Below are 24,338 nucleotides of genomic sequence, written 5' to 3'. Positions count from 1 at the left end.
TTCATAGAACCCATCAACCTCAGCTTCTTCGGCCTCAGTGGTTGGGGCATAGACTTGAATTACTGTGATGTTGAATGGTTTGCCTTGGATTCGTACTGAGATCATTCTATCATTTTTAAGATTGTACCCCAGTACTGCTTTTCCCACCCTTTTGTTGACTATGAGTGCTACTCCATTTCTTCTAAGGGATTCTTGCCCACAATAGTAGATATGATGGTCACCTGAATTAAATTCGCCCATGCCTGTCCATTTTAGTTCGCTGATTCCTAAGATGTCCATGTTCAATCTTGCCATCTCATGTTTGACCACCTCCAGCTTACCTTGATTCATTGATCTGACATTCCAGGTTCCTAAACAATATTGTTCTTTACAGCATCGGATTTTCTTTTCACCACCAGACACATCCACAGCTGAGTGTCCTTTCGGCTTTGGCCCAGCCGCTTCACTCTTTCTGGCGCTACTTGGAAATACCCTCTGCTCTTCCCCAGTAGCATACTGGACACCTTCCGACCTGAGGGGCTCATCTTCCGGCGTCATCTCTTTTAGCCTTGTGATACGTTCCATGGGGTTTTCTTGGCAAGAATACTGGAGTGGGTTGCTATTTCCTTCTCCAGTGGACCACATTTTGTCAGAACTCTCTGCCATGACCTGTCCGTCTTGGGTGGCCCTGCACGGCATAGCTTATGGCTTCACTGAGTTACGCAAGCCCCTTCGCCACAACAAGGCAGTGATCCATGAAGGGGACCAGCTGCATTACAGTAGTCTAAATGAGAGGAGACCAGGGCATGTACTACCGATGGGAGCAGATGGTCGGGAAGGAAGGGGCGCAGCCGCCGTATCAGATGGAGTTGGTACAGCGCTGTCCGGCTCACAGCTGACACCTGAGCCTCCATGGACAGCTGGGAGTCCAAAATGACCCCCAGGCTGCAGACCTGGTCTTTCAAGGGTAGCCGTACCCCATTCAACACCAGGTCAACATCCCCCAGCCTCCTCTTGTCTCCCACCAAAAGTACCTCGGTCTTGTCAGGGTTCAGCTTCAGCCTATTCCTCCCCATCCAGCCACTCACCGTCTCCAGACATTTGGACAGGGATTCTACGGCCAACCTTGGTGAAGATTTAAACGAGAGGTAGAGCTGCGTGTCATCCGCATATTGATGACACTGCACCCCAAACCTCCTGATGATAGCCCCCAGCAGCTTCACATAGATGTTAAATAGCATCGGGGAGAGGATGGAACCCTGTGGCACCCCACAAGTAAGTGGCCACGGGTCCAAAACCTCCTCTCCCAGTGCTACCCTCTGGTACCTGCCGGAGAGGAAGGACCGGAACCATTGCAATACGGTGTCCCCAATGCCCAACCCCTCCAGGCGGTCCAGGAGGATACCGTGGTCAACGGTATCGAAAGCCGCTGAGAGGTCGAGGAGAACAAGGAAGGAGCATTCACCCCTATCCAGAGCCCTCCTCATATCATCTACTAAGGCGACCAAGGCCGTTTCTGTCCCATGCCCAGGCCTGAAGCCCGACTGAAATGGGTCTAGATAATCAGTTTCTTCCAAGTGTGCCTTCAACTGCACCGCCACCACCCGCTCAATCACCTTGCCCCAAAATGGCAGATTTGAGACTGGGCGAAAGTTGTTCAAAACGTGAGGATCCAAGGAGGGCTTCTTTAAGAGCGGTCTTATCACTGCCTCCTTGAGGGCTGATGGCATCACTCCCTCCTCAAGGGAGGCGTTCACCACCGCCTTGATCCCCTCACCCAGTCTCTCTCTGCAGCTCATAATGAGCCAAGATGGGCAAGGATCAAGTAAGCAGGTGGTCGGCCGTACCGATGAAAGCACCTTGTCCACTTCATAAGGAGGAAGAAGCTGGAACCGATCCCACAAAACCAGTTTGCCACAGGCCGCCTCTTGCTCACTAACTGTATCCACAGCGTGCAGAGTAACACACCTAATCTGATCAATTTTATCTGCAAAGTGCCTTGCCAAGGCCTCACAGGAGGCCTTAGAATGTTCCAGTGGTTCCGGAGCCACAGGACCGACCAGGCTCCGGACCACTTGGAACAGCCTCCTGGGACAGCACTCTGCAGACGCGATGGAGGCAGCATAATATTCCTTTTTTGCCGCCTTCACCGCCACGTGATAGGCTGAAGATACAGCTCTAGCCCGTGTCTGATCGTCTTTGGAGCGAGACTTCCGCCACGGGCGCTCTAGCCGTCTCACCTCCTGTTTCAGAGCTCGTAACCGTGGATTGAACCATGGTGCAGTCCGAGCCCTGTTCAGGGGGAGAGGGCGTTTCGGAGCCACCTGATCTAATGCCCCAGTGATTGCGGCATTCCAGCCACCCACCAGGGTCTCGACCGAGTGGCCGTTGGCATGCCCCAGAGAATCCCCAAGCGTGTTCAGGAATCCATTTGGATCCATAAGACGCCTGGGGCGGACCATTTTAATGGGTCCTCCACCCCTGCGGAGGGGTTGTGGAACCGAGAAGTCCAACGTCACCAGATAGTGATCTGACCATGACCATTTCCGGGCCCGATTCAAAGTGCTGGTGTTAACATTCAAAGCCCTTAACGGCTTGGGGCCAGGTTACCTGAAGGATCGCCTCCTCCCATATGTGCCTGCCCGGACCTTAAGATCATCATCAGCGGCCCTTCTCCGTGAGCCCCTGCCAAAGGAAGTGAGGCGGGTGGCTACTAGGAGGAGGGCTTTTTCTGTTGTGGCACCCCAGCTCTGGAATGAGCTCCCTAGTGAGGTTCGCCTGGCGCCTACATTGTACTCCTTTCGGCGCCAGGTGAAGACCTTTTTATTTTCCCAGGCATTTTAGCTTTCTAAATTTTTATCTTTGCTGTTTTAAATCTGTATTTTAAACTCCTGTACTGCTGCTAGGTTTTATTGTGGTTGTATTGTTATATTGTGGTTTTAATGTTCTATATATTTTAAATTGTTTTATTGTGTGTTGTTTGGTTTTAGTTTTTGTGAACCGCCCAGAGAACTTCGGCTATTGGGCGGTATAGAAATAAATAAATAAATAAATAAATAAATAAATGACAAGGGGGTGATGGATATACCCCCGACTTCCAGATCACTCCCCACTTCTCCAGAAACAAACACAAGGTCTAGTGCATGACCGGCTACATGGGTGGGCCCAGTTAGAATATGGTGCAGCTCCCAGGAGGCCATGGTCTCCATGAAGTCCCGAGGTGCTCCTGTGAGGATGGCCTCTGAATGTACGTTGAAGTCCCCCAGCACCAGTAAGTTAGGGGACTGCACACGCACATCAGAGACCACCTCAAGCACCTCGGCCAGGGAGTCAGTCGTGCAGCGGGGTGGATGGTACACGAGCAGAATCCCCAGACTGTCCTTCGGGCCCAACCTCCAGTACATGCACTCAGCAACCTTGGTCTCCCAGAGAGGGGGTCTGGTGAAGACCAAGGACTCTCGGTAGATAACAGCCACTCCCCCTCCCCGATCCCCAGCCCTCGGCTGCTGTGCATACGAAAATCCAGCTGGACACATGGCTGCAAGGGTTGGAGCAGCAGCCTCGGCCAGCCAGGTCTCCGTAATACATGCCAGGTCTGCACCCTCATCCAGGATCATGTCATGGATGAGGGAGGTTTTCTGGGTAACAGACCTGGCATTGCAGAGCAGCAAACGAAGGCCAGAAGATGGAGTCACGCCTCCCCCAGCCATCCTTTGGCTCTGGACAGGCCCGGAGCAGGGGACAGATACTACACATCTCTCCCCTGTTCCCCTTACCTGGCATGGCCTTCCCCTAGCGCTCCGCCAGTGCCTGCCGCCCAGCCTCGGTATCTTCTGGCCCCCAACACTCCCCCCACTGCCTCCATCAGGTGGACACATGCCCCCTCGCTCCCGCATATCAGGCAGGCTACCCACCCCTAAAAACGCAACAAAATCCCCCAGGAAAAACACACACACACAACAATTAAAAATCCCCTTAAAAATAATGCCAGGCCGGAGTCCACAGGGAAGGCCAGGTGGTGGTGGTGGTGGTGGTGGTGGCGGCGGCGGCGGCGGCAGCAGCAGCAGCAGCAGCAGCAGCAGCAGCAGCAGCAGCAGCAGGCCCGGGAGCAGCAGGCGCGCCTCTTCCCCGGTGGTGGCCTCTCCTGCAGGCCCTGGCTCTCCCAGGCCACCTCAGCCAGCCAGCTTATGTAGCCCCTCCAGGAAGGGCAGGTGGAGCAGCACAGCTGGCTCGGTACCTGGGGGCCTGGTCCTGCAGGGACTGGCGGTCTGCCAGGCAGAAGTCTCCAGGGAAGGCCTGGTGGTGGTGGCAGCAGCGGCGGCAGCAGCAGCAGCAGCAGGCCCAGCAACAGCAGGCCCAGCAGCAGCAGGCCCGCCTCTTCCCCGGTGGTGGCCTCTCCTGCAGGCCCTGGCTCTAGCACCCTCCCACTCATGTTCCCCAGCAACTAGTGTACACAGGCATATTGCCTCTACTGGGGGTAGCATGTAACCATCAGGACTAGTAGCCATCAATAGCCTTATCCTCGGGGAATTTGTCCAACCCCCTTTTAAAGCCATCCAAATTGGTGGCCATCACTATATCCTGTGGTAGTGAGTTCCATAGTATCACTATGTGCTGTGTGAAGAAGTACTTCCTTTTAATTGCCCTGAATCTCCCGCCAATCAGCTTCATGGGATGACCCTGGGTTCTAGTATTTTGAGAGAGGGAGAAAAATGTCTCCCTATCCACTTTCTCCACTTAATGCATAATTCTACACACCTCAGTCATGTTTCCCCTCACTCACCTTTTCTCTAAGCTAAACAGTCCCAGAGGTTGTAACTTTATACAACCTTATACAAAAGTTGTTCCAGCCCCTTAATCATTTTAGTTGCCCTTTTCTGCACTTTTTCCAGCTCTACAATATCCTCTTTTAGGTGTAGTTACCAGTATACTATGCCTAACATGGAATTTCCCTTTTTCACAGCAGCTACATGTTGAGTTGAGATCTTCATGGAGCTGTCCACCACAACCCCAAGATCCCTTTCTTGATCAGCTCACTTTACACTTGCTTACATTGAACCGCATTTGCCATTTAGATGCCCATTCTCCCAGTCTGGAGAGATCCTTTTGGAGCTCTTCACAATCCCTTTTTGTTTTAACCGCCCTAAATAAATTGGTGTCATCAGCAAATGTGGTATCTTCATTGCTCACTCCTAATTTGAGATCATTTATGAACAAGTTGAAATGCACTGGGCCCAATACAGATGTCTGTGGGACCTCACTGTTTACTTCCCGCCACTGGGAGAATTTACCATTTATTCCTACCCTCTGCTTTCTGTTCTTTAACCAGTTTCTGATCCATCACAGGACTTCTCCTCTTTTACCATGACTGCTAATTTTGCTCAGGAGTCTTTTGTGAGGCACTTGGTCAAAAGCCTTTTGGAGGTCCAGATAAACAATGTCTAACTGGATCACCCCTGCCCACATGTATATTGACACTCTCAAAGAACTCTAAAAGTGTAGTGAGACATGACTTACCTTTGCAGAAGCCGTGTTGTTTCTTTTTCATCAGGGCTTGTCCTTCTATATGCTTGCTAATTTTATCTTTAATAATGCTTTCAACCAATTTACCCTAACAGACATTTAGCTAAGTGTCTCTTAATTTCCTGGATTCCTCCTGGATCCCTTTTTAAAAATTGGTGTTACATTGGCCATTCTCCAGTCCTCTAGTACAGAGGCTGATCTTAGGGACATGTTTCATTTTTTTGTTAGAAGATCAGCAATTTCACATTGGAGTTCCTTAAGAATTCTAGGATGGATACCACCTGGGCCCAGTAATTTACTAGCTTTCAGTTTTCCAGTAAGATTGAGAACATCATCTTTTGTCACCACTATTTCCCTCAGTTCCTCAGACTCTCTTCCTGAAAACATCAGTTCAGGCTGCCCTATATCTTCTGCAGTGAAGACAGAGGAAAAGAATTCATTCAGCTTCTCTGCAGTCTCCTTATTCTCCTTTAGTAGTTATTTAACTCCGTTGTCATGCAGCTGTCCAGCTGCCTCCCTAGCTATTTTCCTCATTCTAATATATTTAAAGAATTCTTTATTGTTGGCCTTAATGTTGTTAGTGATAAACAAAGTGCTTTTTTGTATTTCTTATTGTCTGCTTGCATCTCCTTTGTGCATGTTTGTGCTCCCTTTTGTTCTCCTCATTTGGTGAAGACTTCCATTTTCTGAAGGAAGCCTTCTTTTCTCTAGTAGCTGCTGTGACACTGCTTGTGAACCATGCTGGTGACCTCTTGGACTTGGTGCAGTTATGTTCCATGCCTTGTTGTTAATAAAAAAGGAAGTTGTTTATCATCCTGCCTGTGTCAACCAAGTGCTGACCTGGGAGCAGAACCTATTGGGTCATGGAAGCCGGAGTATGCACTTGAACCACAGACAACACGGAAATATTATACTTGCATAGGCAAGCAGTGGTGCAGCTAGGTAATTTTAGACCCTGGACTTAGTGACCTTATGCCCCTTTTGGATGACTGTGTGTATTATTTCAGTTGTGTAGCACACAACAAACATTTCTGTTCTCTATACACACACCACTACCACCATTCCATGCATTAAAATTGCTTCCATATGCCTGATACGATGGAGCAAAAAACCAAAACTTCATAATCAACAGCAACACGCCCTGTATGCTAATCACAAGTTGTTGCTTTAAAAAAATAAATCAATACTCTGAGCATGTGCAGTTCCATATTTAAAACTCATTTAAATCCTGGCATCATCATGACTATAGGGATAAAAGGGAGTTTGCTTCTGCTGCCCTGGCTTTGGGGAATAAGTGCCACGTTGTTGTAGAAAAGGATACTATACCTTTAAAGTAATAAGATGAACCTCTGTAACTATGGGCATCCATGGATGTCCACCCCCTTTTTAAACTAAGAAGAAAGGATGCTGTGGTGAGTGACCAGGGTCAGCCCTGGTGAGGCCCAGCAAGCCCATGCTGGTCCAGATGCTGATGCCACCACTGGACATTTGGTGGACATTTGGGGGCCCCCTTGGCTGCAGGGCCCTGGACTTTGACCCTGAGATCCAACACTAGCTGACTCACCGCAAATACTTGCTTGAAGTATTGTAAGCAGAATCGTGGTGGACACAGCTGTAAGCAGGGTGTGCTCAGCTTGATTCTGACCGAACCTCTTCCCAGGGGCAGCTCAAGATATTTTGCTGCGTCAGGTGGAGCAGGAAATGGCACACCTCTTCCTCCCGTCTCATCAAGGTACATATTACCCAAGCCTAGCCAAGTTATTTTGGCACCTGAGGCAGAAAATTCCATAAGAGCCTATCCCTATCCCTGGCAGTAAAAATACAATAACAATAAATTAAAATAACTATCAATTTGCTACCCTTTTATGACACCCAAAATCAGCTGCCTGACGTGGCTGCCTCACTCTGCCTAATGGTAATGCTGGTGCTTCTTCTCTGAGCTCTCACTTCTCTACATTTTAAGTTTTTCTTTTTTTCCACCCTCGGCATTTTTCTGTTTGCAGACTATTCACATATACATTGTCTGCCTTTTCCAAAATGTCACTTCTTACGAGCTCTATTTTGCAGAGGGCCAGAAATAGTATGAGGCATTACCAAAGAGCTTGCCTCTTCATAATCACATACCTAATGAAACAAGATGAAGAAAATAACGGCATAAAGGAAGGTGGGCCCCATTATATCATTTGCAGTTCTGGCATTTAAGTACCTTATAAGTGTACTTGAGAAACCAAGCCTTAAACATAATTCAGAACTGTTGAACGGTTAGAGAACATTAGGAGGAGAACAAAAATCACTAGATATAGAACAGGTATACAATTGTGTTTATCTGACAACAGAAAATGCTCCTTATAGTGCAGTATGAATAGACTGCTGAGGTTCATTTCAGCATGGAAAATTCAGGATCAGCTACTCAGTTATTCCTTTACTGTGTCATCATTATCCAGTCATTGTCGTCTATCTGAAATTCTGGCAAGGCTGTTTTAAAGATAAGAATATGGGTGTCAGAGAAATTCACAACGTATTCAAATAAGCTCCGATTTCTATGAATTTGACCTGCAATTCCACAGCACACCAGGTGTTTTCCAAGTCACGTGGGTTCTGTGGACTTGTGGACCTTTTTTTAACATTTGAGTGGGATTTGCGTAAATCCATACTTGCGCTTATGCACATTAGTGCAAGTGCACATGAGCTCAAGTGAAACAGAATTCTCGTACATTCCTAAAAACAAATCTGATTCAGTCAATAAGTAGATGATGAAATGAAATAATCCTGACAATCCACGAAACACAGACAGAGCGGAATTAACAAAAACCATACCCCCAAAAAACCAAAAACCATTCCACAGGGCTCTATTTTATCCCCCATGCTGTTTAACATCTACATGAAACCGCTGGGGGAGGTTATCCGGAGGTGTGGGCTGAGGTGCCATCAATATGCGGATGACACCCAGCTCTACCTCTCTTTCTCATCAAAACCAGGTGAGGCAGTGGTTGTTCTGAATCAGTGCCTGGGCACAGTAATGGACTGGATGAGGGCCAATAAACTGAAACTCAATCTAGACAAGACGGAGGTACTGTTAGTGGGTGCTTCGTCGGCCCAGCTAGGTGATATTCAACCTGTTCTGGAAGGGGTTGCACTCCCCCTAAAGGATCAGGTTCATAGTTTGCGGGTGCTCTTGGATCCAGAACTGTCACTTGAGGCACAGGTGAACTCAGTGGCACGGAGCACTTTTTATCAGCTTAGGCTGGTATACCAACTACGCCCTTATCTGGACAGAGATAGCCTAGCTACAGTTATCCATGCTCTGATAACTTCTCGTCTGGATTACTGCAATGCGTTATACGTGGGGCTGCCTTTGAAAACGGTCCGGAAACTTCAGCTGGTCCAAAATAGGGCAGCAAGATTGTTAACAGGGACTGGCCTGTGAGCTCATATTACGCCAGTACTTTACCAGCTGCACTGGCTGCCAGTCCATTTCTGGGCCAGATTCAAAGTGCTGGTGTTAACATTTAAAGCCCTTAACGGCTTGGGGCCAGGTTACCTGAAGGATCGCCTCCTCCCATATGTGCCTGCCCGGACCTTAAGATCATCATCAGCGGCCCTTCTCCATGAGCCCCTGCCAAAGGAAGTGAGGCGGGTGGCTACTAGGAGGAGGGCTTTTTCTGTTGTGGCACCCCGGCTCTGGAATGAGCTCCCTAGTGAGGTTCGCCTGGCGCCTACATTGTACTCCTTTCGGCACCAGGTGAAGACCTTTTTATTTTCCCAGGCATTTTAGCATTTTAGCTTTCTAAATTTTTATCTTTGCTGTTTTAAATCTGTATTTTAAACTCCTGTACTGCTGCTAGGTTTTATTGTGGTTGTATTGTTATATTGTGGTTTTAATGTTCTATATATTTTAAATTGTTTTATTGTGTGTTGTTTGGTTTTAATTTTTGTGAACCGCCCAGAGAGCTTCAGCTATTGGGCAGTATAGAAATGAAATAAATAAATAAATAATTGAGTCACTGTCAGAGAACAGTCCTGTATTTTTCAGGTGTCCTCTGTTTGAAGGGCTGTCCAGTCCAAGCCCAGTTTAAAAGTAAAGAACCATCACAAGGAAAGCCCAGGGGCCTTTAAGTGGCCCATCAACAGTACCTGGACAACAGACTGAGCAAGGCACACAGGTCACCTGGTCAATCCTCCCCACTATGGTGAAATGAGTGGACAGCTCAATGAAGATGTCAACCCAGTGTGCGGCCGCTGTAAAAAAGGCAAACTCCATATTAGGCATAATTAGACAGGGAACTGGGAACAAAACTGCCAATATCATACTCCCCTTATACAAATCTATGGTGCGACCACACTTGGAATACTATGTATAGTTCCGGTCTACACACCTAAAAAAAGACATTGTAAAGCTGGAAAAAGTGCAGAAATTAGCAACTAAAATTATCAAGGGGCTGGAGCAGCTATCTATCTCCTCTATCATGTCTCCCCTTACCCTCCTTTTTCCAAGCTAAACAATCCCAGCTGTTGTAACCTTCTCTCATAGGGGAGATGCGCCAGCCCCTTCATCATTTTAGTTGCCCTTCTCTGCACTTTTTCCAGCTCTACAATATCTTTTTTTAGGTGTAGTGACCAGAACTAGAGGTCTACAAAATTATGCATGGTGTAGAGAATGTGGATGGGGAGACATTTTTCTCCTTGTCTCATAATACTAGAACCCGGGGTCAACCCATGAAGCTGATTGGTGGGAGATTGAGGACAGATAAAAGGAAGTACTTCTTCATACAGCACATAGTTAAACTATGGAATTCGCTACCACAGAATGTAGTGATGGCCACCAATTTGGATGGTTTTAAAAGGGCGTTGGACAAATTCCTGGAGGAAAAGGCTATCAATCGCTACTTGTCCTGATGGCTGTGTGCTCCCTCCAGTACCAGAGGCAGTGAGCCTAGGTACACCAGTTGCTGGAGAACATGGGTGGGAGGTGCTGTTGCGCTCATGTCCTGCTTGTGGGTTCCTGGTCAACAACTGGTTGGCCACCGTGTGAACAGAATGCTGGACTAGATGGACCCTTGGTCTGATCCAGCATGGCTCTTCTTATGCTCTTACTGCATTTCTATTTAAATTATAGTAATTATTTCTAAATTTACACACACACACACACACACACAATATATATATATATATATATATATATATATATATATATCTCACAACATATGCAGATTTTATACAAATCTGTATCCTCTTAAGACTTCTTTTTTTAGTGATGCATAAGTGGCCCCACTAGGCTATGTGGAGGGAGCCCATGCTGAGATTTCCCACAATAGTTTTTTTTTCCAAAAAATGGGCAAAGCCCATTTGTAAGAAGGAGTCTCACTGTAGGCCCCTCTCCTCTGTAGGCTCCTCCCCTTTGGCCCACTGCTTCTCTTTGGATAGTCTGTTTGCCAACAGGTTCTTGCTCATTTTGGCATCTGCCAATAGAACCATTCCAAACCATCATCGATTCATACATCAAAATTCCAAAACTAATACAGATGGGTCTGATGGACAGAGTGCACTTTACTACAGATAGAAGTAAGAGTCACAGAGATAAAAGAAACTGCCAGGCTGCTGAGAAAATCTTTGTGTGTCCAAAGGGCCACTTTAACCTTAATCCATTTATTTTATTCCTATAATTTACATTAGGGTTGTAAGCTGTGATAAGCAACTAAGGCTGCAATGCTAGATATATTTACCTGGGAGTATGTTCTATTGAACTCAGTGGAACTTACTTCTGAGTAGACCTACATACAATAGGAATGCTCTTTTTAAAACATGCAAATATAACAAAAAAAAAAAGAAAAAGGAGGGGAACCACAGAAAAGAAAAAAGAAGAGAGAGAGAAAGAAGAAAAAAGGAAAAACATGACATAAAACATATCCATTCACAATAATCATTTACAACAACATTAATAAAAAAGAAAGAAGAAAGAGGGGGGAAGGATTTGACATTTCTATTTCAAATATATACATTAATAGAAGCAGTCCATATATCTAAATAAGCATCCAACATAGGATTGTTCAGGATTAATTAAATAGGGTGGGGTGGGGGGACAAATGTTAATCAGTGAGAGAGATTTTTAATCACTGGGGTTAAAAATACACGTGTTCTGATTAGTATGAAATAGAATGAAAAATAAAATATATTAAAATATCCTTTCATTCTAAGGTGCTTTTGTTTATTAAATTGCATGTCATCTTACATTGCCTTCAATATTTCAAAAAGGCATCATAGATTCATAGAATAGTAGGGTTGAAAGGGGCCTACAAGGCCATCGAGTCCAACCCCCTGCTCAATGTAGGAATCCAAGTCAGAGCATCCCTGACAAATGGCTGTCCAGCCTCGTCTTGAAGGCCTCCAGTATGGGAGAGCCCACCACCTCCCCAGGTAATTGGTTCCATTGTCGTATTGCTCTTACAGTCAGGAAGTTTTTCCTGATTTTCAGCCGGAATCTGGCTTCCTGTAACTTGAGCCCATTATTCCGTGTCCTGCACTCTGGGATGATCAAGAAGAGAACCTGGCCTTCTTCTCTGTGACAACCTTTCAAGTACTTGAAGAGTGCTATCGTATCTTCCCTCAGTCTTCTCTTCTCAAGGCTAAACATGCCCAGTTCTTTCAGTCTCTCTTCATAGGGCTTTGTTTCCAGTCCCCTGATCATCTTTGTTGCCCTCCTCTGAACCCTCTCCAGTTTGTCTGCATCCTTCTTAAAGTGTGGTGCCCAGAACTGGACACAGTACTCCAGATGAGGCCTAACCAGTGCTGAGTAGAGGGGAACTAGTACTTCCCGGGATTTGGAAGCGATGCTTCTATGAATGCAGCCCAAAATAGCATTTGCCTGTTTTGCAGCCTTGTTACATTGTTGGCTCATATTCAGCTTGTGATCGACAACAATTCCAAGATCCTTCTCGCTTGTAGTGTGGTTGAGCCATGTATCCCCCATCTTGAAACTGTGCATTTGGTTTCTTTTTCCTAGGTGCAGAACTTGGCATTTGTCCCTATTAAATGTCATTCTGTTGTTTTCTGCCCAGCGCTCCAGTCTATCCAGATCACTTTGAATTTTGTTTCTGTCTTCCAAAGTATTAGCTATCCCTCCCAATTTTGTGTCATCTGCAAATCTGATCAGCATTCCCTGCACCTCCTCTTCCAAGTCATTAATAAAAATGTTGAAGAGCACTGGGCCCAGGACTGAGCCCTGCGGTACCCCACTCGTTACCTCTCCCCAGTTTGAGAAGGTCCCATTGATAAGCACTCTTTGAGTCCGATTCTGTAGCCAACTGTGGATCCACCGGATCGTTGTTTCATCTAGCCCACTTTGAGCTAGTTTGCTCATCAGGATATCATGGGGCACTTTGTCGAAAGCTTTGCTGAAGTCGAGGTATATGATGTCTACAGCATTCCCACGGTCTACAAGGGAGGTTACTTGATCAAAAAATGAGATCAGATTTGTCTGGCAGGACTTGTTTTTGACAAATCCATGTTGGCTTCGAGTAATCACGGCATTGTTGTCAAGGTGCTTACAGATGGATTGCTTTATCATCTGCTCCAGAATTTTCCCAGGGATTGATGTCAGACTGACTGGTCTGTAGTTCCCAGGTTCCTCCTTTTTACCCTTTTTGAAGATAGGGACAACGTTAGCCCTCCTCCAGTCATCTGGCACTTCCCCCGTCCTCCATGATTTCTCAAAGAGAATAGACAGCGGTTCTGAGAGTTCTTCTGCCAGTTCCTTTATGACTCTAGGATGCAGTTCATCTGGCCCTGGAGATTTGAACTCATTCAAAGTCATTAGGTGTTCCTTGACCATATGCCTGTCGATCTCAAGCTGCAATCCTGCCCCTTCAGCCTGCACTTCCCCTTTGCCAGGGGGTCATAGACCCTCTTTTGGGAGAAGACTGAGCCAAAGTAGGAATTGAGCACCTCTGCCTTTTCTTTGTCATCTGTTATCGTTTTGCCATCCTTATTTAATAGCTGAACCACCATTTCTTTCCTCTGCCTTTTACTATGCACGTAGCTGAAGAAAGACTTTTTGTTGTTTTTAACATCCCTTGCTAACCTCAGCTCATTCTCAGCTTTAGCCTTCCTGACGCCATCCCTGCAATTCTGTGCTATCTGCCTGTACTCTTCCTTTGTTACTTGGCCTTCTTTCCATTTCCTATATGTGTCCTTTTTTGTTTTCAGGTCATCCCTAAGCTTTTTGTGAAGCCACATTGGCTTCTTCTGTTGTCTTCCACCTTTTCTTCTTGTTGGAATTGTTTGTGATTGTGCCTTGAAAATTTCCTTTTTTAAAAGCTCCCACCCATCTTGGACACCTTTTCTCGCTAGCATCGCTTGCCATGGGACCTTACTGATCATTGTTCTGAGTTTATGAAAATCAGCTTTCCTAAAATCCAGGGTACACGTTTGACTACACTCGGCTTTTGCTTCCCTTAGAACCAAGAACTCAAGTACAACATGGTCGCTTTCCCCCAGAGTTCCTGTAACTGCTACTTTATCCACTAAGTCATCTCTGTTGGTTAGGATCAAGTCAAGGATAGCCGATCCTCTAGTTCCTTCCTCTACTTTCTGTAGGAGGAAGTTATCCGCCACACAAGTCAGGAATTTTCTGGAGGGGGCATGTTTTGCAGAATTTGTCTCCCAACAAATATCGGGGAAATTGAAGTCCCCCATTACTACTACATCATGCTTCCTTAAAACATTGGCTATTTGCTTTTCAAAAGTTTCATCCTTGTCTTCTCCTTGATTGGGTGGCCGGTAGTAGACTCCGACCACCAGGTTCCTTTTATTCTTTGCTCCATTTATTTCAACCCAGATGCTCTCGATGGGGCTACCAAGCTCCTCCTCCTGTATTTCTGTGCAGAGATATGTATTTTTCACATATAGTGCAACCCCACCTCCCTTTCTGTTCCTCCTGTTCTTTTTGAACAAGTTATATCCTTCAATTGCTGTATTCCAGTCATGAGAGTCATCCCACCAAGTCCCAGTTATACCTATCAGGTCATAATTTCCCTCTTGTATTAAGAGTTCAAGTTCGTCCTGTTTGTTTCCCATACTCTGGGCATTAGTATATAGACATCGAAGACCATGTGCTTCATAGTCTGGCTTTCTTCCTACATGTGTCTGAAGACTATTATTGGGCGCTATCAGAGCTGTTCTCTCCATTGCAGTGCATGCGCCTACGGCCATTGTTACCCCCAACATAACATCTCCCTTCCCCGTAGGATTCAGGTTAAAGCCCTCCTGATGAAGTTCTTCATGCTGTGGCCAAACACATTCTTCCCATCCATCTGTTTTGTAGTTTCTGTAACTAACGTTTTGAAAAAAATGTTAATCAATAAACTAAAGACAAATGACTAAGGGCACAATCCTTAGGGGATAGTCAACCACCTCTGAACTCGGAGAGGTTGCAGAGGCTGCAGAGCAACGGAGAGGTGTGTAACAGAAAGAACACACACACGTAGTACCCTCGGCTGCCTTGCAGTGATTAGTTAAGCTCAAAAACACTACAAAAATAAATGATGAAACACTCTGAAAGGCAGAATAATGAACGCCTCTTTGATGGGGGAAGGAAACTTTCAGGAAACCGGAGGCCAGATTTTGGCACAGCACTAGCTCTCCCTCGTCCCTAGAGCTAAACCCAACACTGCCCCACTCACAACTGCCTTGTGGTGGATGCAAAATGGACGCCAGCCTGCCAGCACTTGATGCTGTCACCACTTGCAGTGACAGCACAAAACAAAAACCCTTACAAAAAAGAAAAAAAGACGCTGTGCTACAACCCCTGCCAATGGTGAGCCCTACCTGGGAGAAATTGTTGGAGCATTTCTCCTCCCCCTGGAGAAATTGGGTGAAGTTGTCCCCCCAGTTTCTCTGCCCACAAATAAGAAATTGCCCCCCCCTCCGCAATTTCTTTGCCCACCACAAATGAGAATTTCAAGAGGCCATCTGCACACAGCTCTGTCCTCAACATTTTTCCTGGGAAATTAGGCCCTTTGATTGAACTGGGACTTACTTCCATGTATGTTTCATTAGGATTGAAACAGTGATGGTTTTGCACTGGGAGTGTTTTGTTTCTCTCCCTCTTGATTTTTCAGCTCTTGCTGAAACTGGAACCCCATGAACATATGAAACTGTCTTATACTGGATTAGACAGCTGGTCCATCTAGCCCAGTATTTATTTATTTATTGTACCCTGCCTTTCTACTAAAAATGGCACTCAAGGCAGCCTACAATCACTAATAAAACTTGATAAACACAATAACAAAGACATCATGGTCTACTCTGCCCAGCAGCAACACTCCAGGGTTACCAGGCAAGAGGTCTCTTGGAGATTCCAGGGACTGAATCTGTGACCTTCCACATGCAAAGCATGTCTGTATCAAAGAATTATGGTCCTTTCCCTTACCCAAGGGTGGGCATCACATGACCCGTGGGTCACATTTGCCCCCCATGAGGGATTTGTGGCCCCCATCAGATCTCCTACAATCACTATGGCTGCCACTGCCATAGCAGATTCCCAGCAGAATCGTGCTCCCCACAGCTTACTAAACACCTGTTTGGCAAGCTGGGGGTGGGGGGCGATACCGCAAAGAAACAGGGTGTGCAATCCTCATACAGAATTGCTGGGAATTTGGCCACTTCCACCAGTAGCAGGATGCAGCTTGCAAGAGCTTCTGTGGGGGCCAATGTGGCCCCCGACCCATCAAAGTTACCCACTCCTGGTCTGCCCCTTGGCTCCTCAATGGCATAGCAGAGAGAGAGAATCTAGTGTCATGCTGAAAGTGGGAATAGCTCATTCTTCTCCCCACTTGTCTAACCAGAAAAGTGATCTTTGTGTCTGTTGTTCACCAGTCTAATAACTGGAGGACTTCAATCCAATCAAATAACAGAAAACGTTGTTTTGTCCAGCCGAGATGCCATTTAAAGTGCCATTTAATAATCCTAATATTAGAAGGTTTACTCTGTAATTACTCCTCTGCACCAAATGAGATCATAATTAGATCATAATTATTAGTCATAGTCCCAACTTTGTTTAGAATTCATTTTCAGGCCTCACAAAAGAAAAGAAGAAAAGAAAAGAAATCCTTCTAAACATTTTTAATCCATAATATGCGCGCGGGGGGGTGGGGGTACTCTGAACATGAATGATGTAATTATTTTTTTTGTTTTATTTGTCATTATTTCAATTGAAGAATATCAACAGTGTTGTCCCACACATATTTCCACTATAATCAATTAGGCTTTGATCTGAATGATACAAAGCATACCACAAAGACAGGGCTGACCTGAGGTATTTACTGCCTGAGGTGGAACGCACACGCACAAGTCAAGGTGTATGGTAGCCAAGGAGCTTTTCTAGATGAAGCTTTTTAACCCACTACTTCTGCTTTGGATTCTTTGCAGGATTAAGATCAGATCTCTACACACCAGTTTTTCCTTTCCAGTCTTTCGGTAAGTTCCACTACATAACCTTTATATTGATGGGTGGAACCCCTCAGAATTCCTCAGTGCAAAAGTTCCTCCACACACAGCAATACCTGCCTTGGTTCCCTAAATGGTCCCCCCTTATAATACCTATTAATGTTTTTACCTGTAAGAAGAGGCAGTGGAGGGTGTGTGTGCAAGCTTATTCCTACAGAGATCAAATTGCATTGCCTTTTGTTTTTCTGCTCTATTACATGAAAGCCTCTCTAGGTGGCCCTGTGGCATAGTAGAACACAGTGGAATGATGCAGGTGGTCACAATGACAGTGGTGGATGGTGGCGGTTTCAGTTCACAATTCCAAGAAGTACTGCATTTTCCCCACTCAAAAAAGTGGGGGGGATGGGAGTGGTTGGAAAGCATGGGAGAGACACTGGAGGTTGCTGTCATAATCTAAAGCAACCATAAACTACCCTAAGTGAGGAATGGCAAGCACACAATAAATGCCTCATCTAGACAAACTCAAGATCAACCAAGTTATTTTGACACCTGAGGTAGAAAATCCGACAAGCACTCCTCTCTCTCCCTGACAGTAAGTCCCCCACACAAATAATAATTAAATAATGAAACAATTTGCTCCCCATGGGTGTCATGGAAGCCCTCCAAAACAGATGCCTCCAGGAGCCACCTCACTCTGCCTAATAGTAGGGCTAGCAATGGAACCTAAGTTGGGGCTTAACCAAGGTCAGATCAAGGCATAGGCTAACTGGGCTGAACCTCAAGGCCCTCTGCCTTACAGGGGCTACCAGCATTTTAGCCTCACCTCCAAAATGCTGGGCATGCATCAGTGCCTACAGCACAGAATTTGGTTTCTGCCATGTCTTATTTCATGAATGAATCCACACTTTCTGATCAGAGCCCAATGCCTGGGGATAGGATACATAGAATTCTAGATCTTTTTAAATAAACAATCCATTTTACATTTTAAAAAAACCCTGTGACTTTGGTTTATAAAAACAAACAAACCTGGGCCACTTATATGCAGATGTGCAGGCTTTCCTTAGGCAGACATCCATGCTCAATGTTTGAACATCAGGGCCAGGGTAGCCATGTGACATCCAGCCTGGGGCCAGCAGTACAGCCCTGTGGTCCTTTGTTTTCATGACTGATGTGTGAGGAGGGCTTCGGAGTCTTTTGCTTCCATGAAAACATGGAACATGATTTCCACTAAGAAATGTAGTCATTCTTTTTCTGTGTTGTTGTACATAACATAACATAGATTTCTTACGCATGTGCAAGTGCATATGTACAAATGTCATGTGCATGAGTTTGGGGCCAGATAAGGGGCCTTCTATAGCTATGTGGATGAAGGATGTGAAGCTATGCAGATAGGTGCAGGGGTAATACTCAATGGTTCTCATTGATTTCAATGGGTAAAGTAATGGGAATGCAGCAGACACTGGAGTTACAAGGGGCAAGTTCAGATAAAATTCAAGGATAGTTTCTCTGGGCCTGGTACAAGCGTGTGACACCAGCTCCTCCCGGCAACCTCAAACCCTTCCCTGTTTTGAAAAAGTGGAGGTTTGATCAGTGTCCTTTAACTTCTTCTAGTTCCTATTGTTTAAACTCCTTATGGTTGTTGGCTGCCTCTGTTCACCTTTATTGCTAAGCATAGCCGTCTGGCATCTATGGATGTCAGTTAAGTGTACAGAAGAGGCAATTGACCCATACACCCTGGACCCTGTCCTTGGGATCTACTGTCAGTTCTTCTGTGCACTCTGGAGTACAGAGACCTTACTCATGGACTCACACAATGTTCTGGGGCCTCTAAATGCTCTCCTCAGCACTAGTTGCCACTGTACCTGGGATCCCAGTGATCCCAATTATAATGGTGGTGTTCCCTCCCTCCTGCTGCGTGTTGATTTCAACACCCAGTTGGATCCCTGTTGACACAGAAAATGTCAAGAGGAGCTAAGGAACTTCGATATTTTTAGTTCTTGAGATAATATATCACATAAGGAGCTACACATCTCTCTGTTGAACAATGAGTGCTGGAGTTTTCTTTACACTTATATTTCTTTCTCTCTGTCTCTCTGTCTCTCTCTCATACACACACACACCCTTACAAGTTCTGGACACCCCTTATAGATACAGGGAAATCCTTTTGCATAAATATCCCCAGGCATGGTCTACAATTTAGCCTCTATTTCGACCTCACGATAAAGGAATTACAGCCCAGGCCATCCCTGCCCTCCAGACTCCTAGGTCTAGGTAAAACGGGCCCATTTTTCTCCCCATGTTGGGGTCCCATCCCTAAGTGCACTCTCAAACTGGCTGAGAAAACTCAACATGCAGGGGCTCTATATGTCCTGCTCTGTCTGAGCTTCCATCGTTTGCTCAGTAAGGAGGCACAATGTGGGAGAGGGGACAGGAACAGGAACAGTTTTAGTACTCTGGCCAGCACCACAGGTACCAGCCCAAGACTTGGGCCCCAGGTCCCCAGCCATATGGCACCACTTTGACCCCCACCCCACCCCGTCGCAACTGCACAGCAATGCAGCTTTGAGTCAGCATGCCCTGCAATACACTTGCAATGTACTGCGCACTTTCCTAAGAGACTTGCTGTGCCCTTTTTTTTGCCGTTATACTGAAATGCCTAGCTGTGCAGCCCCATGAGTGTGGGGGTGCAACACTTCAGTGGCTCTTTTATATTTGAGGGGCTCTGCTGTGTCTTTCTGACCCTGTGTTAGGTAAAAATTGGGTGTTTTGTGCTCCTTCATTTCCACACCATCAGTTTGTCAGCTCCCTAGCCCGAGACTCTCACGATGGCTTGCACTCACAAGCGTGAGCACTACGTGCCTAGCCATCACTCTGAAATGGCGCCCAGAGTGACGTTGTTCTTCCCCCAAAACCCCCTAGGCCCTTGGGTACTGAGTCCAAAAGCAACTGTTGTGAAGATACGAAGCTGCAAAAATGTGTGGAAGTGTGATTAAATAAATGAAAATGCTCCTCTGTGCCTCTGTAACTGCAAAGGGATGGGGGGAGCAAAGGGACAACACGCCCACTGTAAGATGCAAAGTCAGTTCGGGGAAGGAACAGACAACCCACAACCACAGGGGAACCTGGAGCAACCCCCCAAAATCGCAGAAAAACGACTCCTTGGAACTCTGCTTTTTCCAGGCGAAAACCACGGATGGCTGCGAAGTTGTGACTGTGTCATCTATCACACACCCGCCCCGGAGTAAAAGCCCAGTGTAGACGGGGCCTTGGAGTGACTGCAGGACCACAGACAGCAACAATGCCGGTACATAACTAACAAGTTACCGCAGCACTGACTAGGAGTAACTGGCAGGGATTTATAGTCAGGCCAGGAGAGTCTTTCTAGAAATTCCACTCCCTCAGGTGTTCTATCTTGCTGTTAAAGGGCCAGCAGCTTTTCCTGTGGGCATTGGCTTCTCTTGGGAAGTGAAGGTTGGCCGGGGGGGCGGGTGTCAGAAGACAGCTGGGGACTGCTCCTCAGGGTCTCTCCATTCACTAGAGGAGTCTGAAGTCCGCTTCTCAGAGTCAGGGGGCAGTGGCAACTCCTAGGGGTCATGTAGATAGGATATGAGATCTGGGATAGTGGGTCCCAGTTCAAAATGACCAGGGGACTCATTTTGGCAGCTCCCTGAAGTCACTGTTACTGGAGGCTTCAGTCTCCAAGGGCTCATGGTCCATAGTCATGACACTGTATGCCTCTATGTACAAGCATACAGAGAATCATCACCCGCCCACATGAGCTGCTGGAATACAAGGCCCTCCCTCCACACAATCCCACCTACCATAATTATCAGCATTTACAGTCTTCCAGACAATGTTGATGAAAATGAATGCAAGCCCTTTGCTTCACAAGCAGGGCTAATTACACAGACGTGAGCGTAAAAAAACTAAACATCTCCACAAGTAAATTCGACTGAAGACAACAGAAATCACCCGTGAGTAAGTGTCTTCAATAGTGCAGTCATATTTTGCCTTGTAGCTGTGCCAATGCACTCATTCATAGCTGCCAATACAACAGCAAGAGCGCCGAGGGATGCAAAGTCTGATGGCATTTTCAAAATGTAAAATGGGAACAGTTTCAGATCTAAAAACACTGCCTTCATTTTCCTTCTGTGCTAACAGCACAAGCGTACAGCAGCTTGGGGTCAAGTAAACAAAGTTTGAAAACTATTTATCAATCCAAATGAAAAAACGGGATTATATAACACTATTTGCCATTATATAGCAAACCATTATACAGCTTGGCTCCATTATGTTGCAACAATGGGCACTGCATTTCCAAAATACTCTTTTATAAGAGCTGTGACACAGTTGGTTGTGGGGATATCTTCTGTTCGTGGTTTATTTATGACTTATGCTTAATCACCCCAGCTCAGTGATAACTTGCAGGCTCTCTCAAAGGCATGCAGCTCCCGCATCTGCCATGGTCGAGAGCGGTTTAATGAGAATGCACTACAGCAAAGGGGTTGTGGATTTCAATCATGGCAAAGTACAGAATCATAGAATCATAGAATGGTAGGGTTGGAAGGGGCCTATAAGACCATCGAGTCCAACCCCCTGCTGAAAGTAAAATACTGGGTATATTTCCCTGTTATTTTCTAGCCCATATGACTAAGTTTTGTTAAAGTCTACCTTTTCCATTCTCCCTCCCCTCCTCCAAGTTCAGCAGCTTTGCTTTTTCTAGGAATAGCCTCCATGATCAGATAAGAGACCACTTCCTGTGCAGAGCTTGGATCATAATCTAGAAGCCTGACATTTCTATTTTGAAAGGAGCAAAATACCTCATAGCTTTTCAACAGAACTCTGATTCATACATTGTCGATGCTAAAAAAGAATGGTCAAATTATAAGCTTGGACCCCCTTCTGCCAAACCATTCACTCACGTCAGTTCTACAGGAAGACTTAATATGCAAGTTACTTCTGCCTCCATCAAAGGTAAGCTCAAGAGAAACTTTTATCCAGTCATGGTTTGATAATCAGGGGTTCTATCTGCTTGATCCTATCTTATTCTTTAGGTCCTGCAGCCCAACCAGAAAGCTGAGCCAGCCCCCCCCCCCCCGCAAAAAAACTGGCATCCTGTACCAAAGCATGGCACACCTCTGTCCCACCTCCTCCTCAACATAAGATTGACATTTGGTTAAATAGTTGCCACCAAGTTAGTTGTTTCCATGCTTGACTGGAATTTAACCCTCTTTTGTTGCCATATTAGGGGAACGTGAAGCCAAAATTTTCTGCTTAATTTGCTGTTGTTGTTGTCAGTGAGATGGCTATCAGACAATGCTTTATTCAACTGTTGTGTGCATACAAGGGCTATGGATGTTTTGTACTGTGCATGTGGGTGTGTGGCTGCACACTGTGTTGCGACATGGAGATCTGCCCTTCACAAGACACCTACAGAGGTAGCTAGAGCCATTTTGTGGCTGTATGTGTGTTTGTTGGCCTTCCAGCACTGTGAGGATCAGCCAGCCAGCCCTAAGTTCCTTGAGTGCTCATTCATGTGACCACCTATGAATTTTCCAAGCTTCAGCTGGCATAGCAGTGTGCCTTTAGGCAGCCAGTCTGTGACCAAGGCACAGGATATGAGTGTGCATACTCAGGCAGTCTCTGGAGAGCATTCATAAATGCATACAGTAAGGCACTCTTTGTCCTTAGGGTTTTCCCTCCAATTTTCCCTTTTGGAGAAAAGAACTCTGCACATATTCAGAGGAGCTTAATTTGGGGTGTCCGGATTTCTGAAAATAAAAGGTGGCAAAGTTACTTTCTGCAGAATTTTATTGGCACAACATAGGCTAGGGGTAGGCACTCTGGTGCCCTCGAAACATTTTGGACTACAACACACCTAGGCCCCAGTCAGCATGGCCCATAATCAAGGATTATAGGAGTTGTGATCTAAAACATCTGAAGGGCACCAGGTTGACTACCCCGGACACAGGCCATTGCTATTGCCTAAAGGAATACTCTGAAACCCTTAAGACAGAGCTTTCCAAACTGTGTGCCGCAACACATTAGTGTGTCGGCGGCAGTGTGTAGGCGTGTCGCACGAAATGCAGAAAATTGTGCAGAAGGGCACCGCGGAGCTCCCTTACTCGAGTTTGCTTCCCTTGGCCCCTCCCCCAGAACTTCCTAAAGCAGCTAATGTTAAAGCAGCTAAGGCTTAGCTGCTTTAACATTAGCTGCTTTAGGATCATGTGGCGTCTTGACGTAGGACGCATGTGATTGGCGGTGTTGGAGCAGTACAGCGAGGTAGAGGTGCGGGGTGAAGAGAGGGGAGGGGAGGCACCGCCCTGGGAGCAGAGCTTGGCCGACGCCAGTGCGGAGAAGTGGCAGCGGCCACCAGCCCTGCGAGATTTCGAGCGCGCCCTTCACGGACTTCTGCACTGCGCTGCTGTGCAGCCAGGCCAGAGTAGTGCGCGGGTGGAAACACTGCCTGGGACTGGGACTGCACCAAGCGGGCCGTCCGCCGTCTTGGCCAGTCGAAACGGAGCTCAGTGGAGGCCAGAAGCCTCAGAATCAGTGTGCTCCCAATCACCCGGGCGAGCGCAGCTGCAGGCTGTCACCCAGTCAACCCACCTGCTGCTGGCTGAAGGGAGGCCACCGTCCCAAACCCAATGTGGCAAACAGCAAGCCACCCACCACGTGGCACTTATAATTTGATTTCTGCCATTTATTTTTATTTTTATTTTTACTCTGCTGAAATTGTGGATTAACCACCCACCGGCAGTGTACCACCGGAGAGTGCTGGAACTGGACTCTGGACATAGGCATTGCAAATATTTACAGCAATATAGCCTTGTAGTGAGACATATGTATTTACACCATTTTTGTTGGACTTTTGCTTCTCTATTTCATGTGTTTTTGCAGCTGAGCTCCTACCTGGGCCTATGTGTCCTAATATGTATTGTAAATACTTTAGTTAATTTTGTTTATTTTTCACATTTTCTCCTGGTCCTGAGTCCTATCTTTATCTCACTTTATCACTGTGGGAGTGGGGTGCAGGTGCTGTTATTTTCATAAGAAGAAACAGAGAAAGATAAGCACTAAAAATAGTCCTGTTATTTTCATATTTAGTTAATGCTAAAACCTAGAAATAAATTCGCATAGATTTATTCATTAAATTGCAGTTGAATTACCCGTAAAATTGATACGTTTCTAATTAAGAAAAGGAAAGCTGGTGAAGATGACGTTTGTAATGAACAAAATTTAGCCGCTATAGAGGAAACTATGCAAGAATCAACTGTTGAACGGTCTGTGTTAGAACGTAAGAAGTGTAAAGGAAAAATTTCCAAGCCTGGTTTATACAGTAAAGATTATATGAAACTGGGGTTCACATTTTCTGGTAATGAAAACAATCCTTG

At 46.1% G+C, this 24,338-nt stretch overlaps 1 long non-coding RNA gene across 1 annotated transcript in view; it reads right to left on the bottom strand.

Annotated features, from left to right (window-relative positions):
• LOC146350818 (uncharacterized) overlaps positions 1 to 7,144 on the bottom strand; it is a 55,941-nt gene extending 48,797 nt beyond the window's left edge. The window contains exon 1 of the long non-coding RNA XR_014789413.1: positions 7,067 to 7,144. This is a non-coding gene — a long non-coding RNA (uncharacterized LOC146350818). The remainder of the gene's footprint in view (positions 1 to 7,066) is intronic.
• Between the last annotated feature and the right edge of the window lie 17,194 nt (positions 7,145 to 24,338).

The sequence above is a fragment of the Heloderma suspectum genome, chromosome 3, assembly GCF_057233095.1.
Source record: "Heloderma suspectum isolate Gila_16-S chromosome 3, 16-S_ref, whole genome shotgun sequence".
NCBI classification, from domain to species: domain Eukaryota; kingdom Metazoa; phylum Chordata; class Lepidosauria; order Squamata; family Helodermatidae; genus Heloderma; species Heloderma suspectum.
The sequence above is the reverse complement of the archived record's forward strand: the minus strand, read 5'-3'. Positions and strand labels throughout refer to the sequence as shown.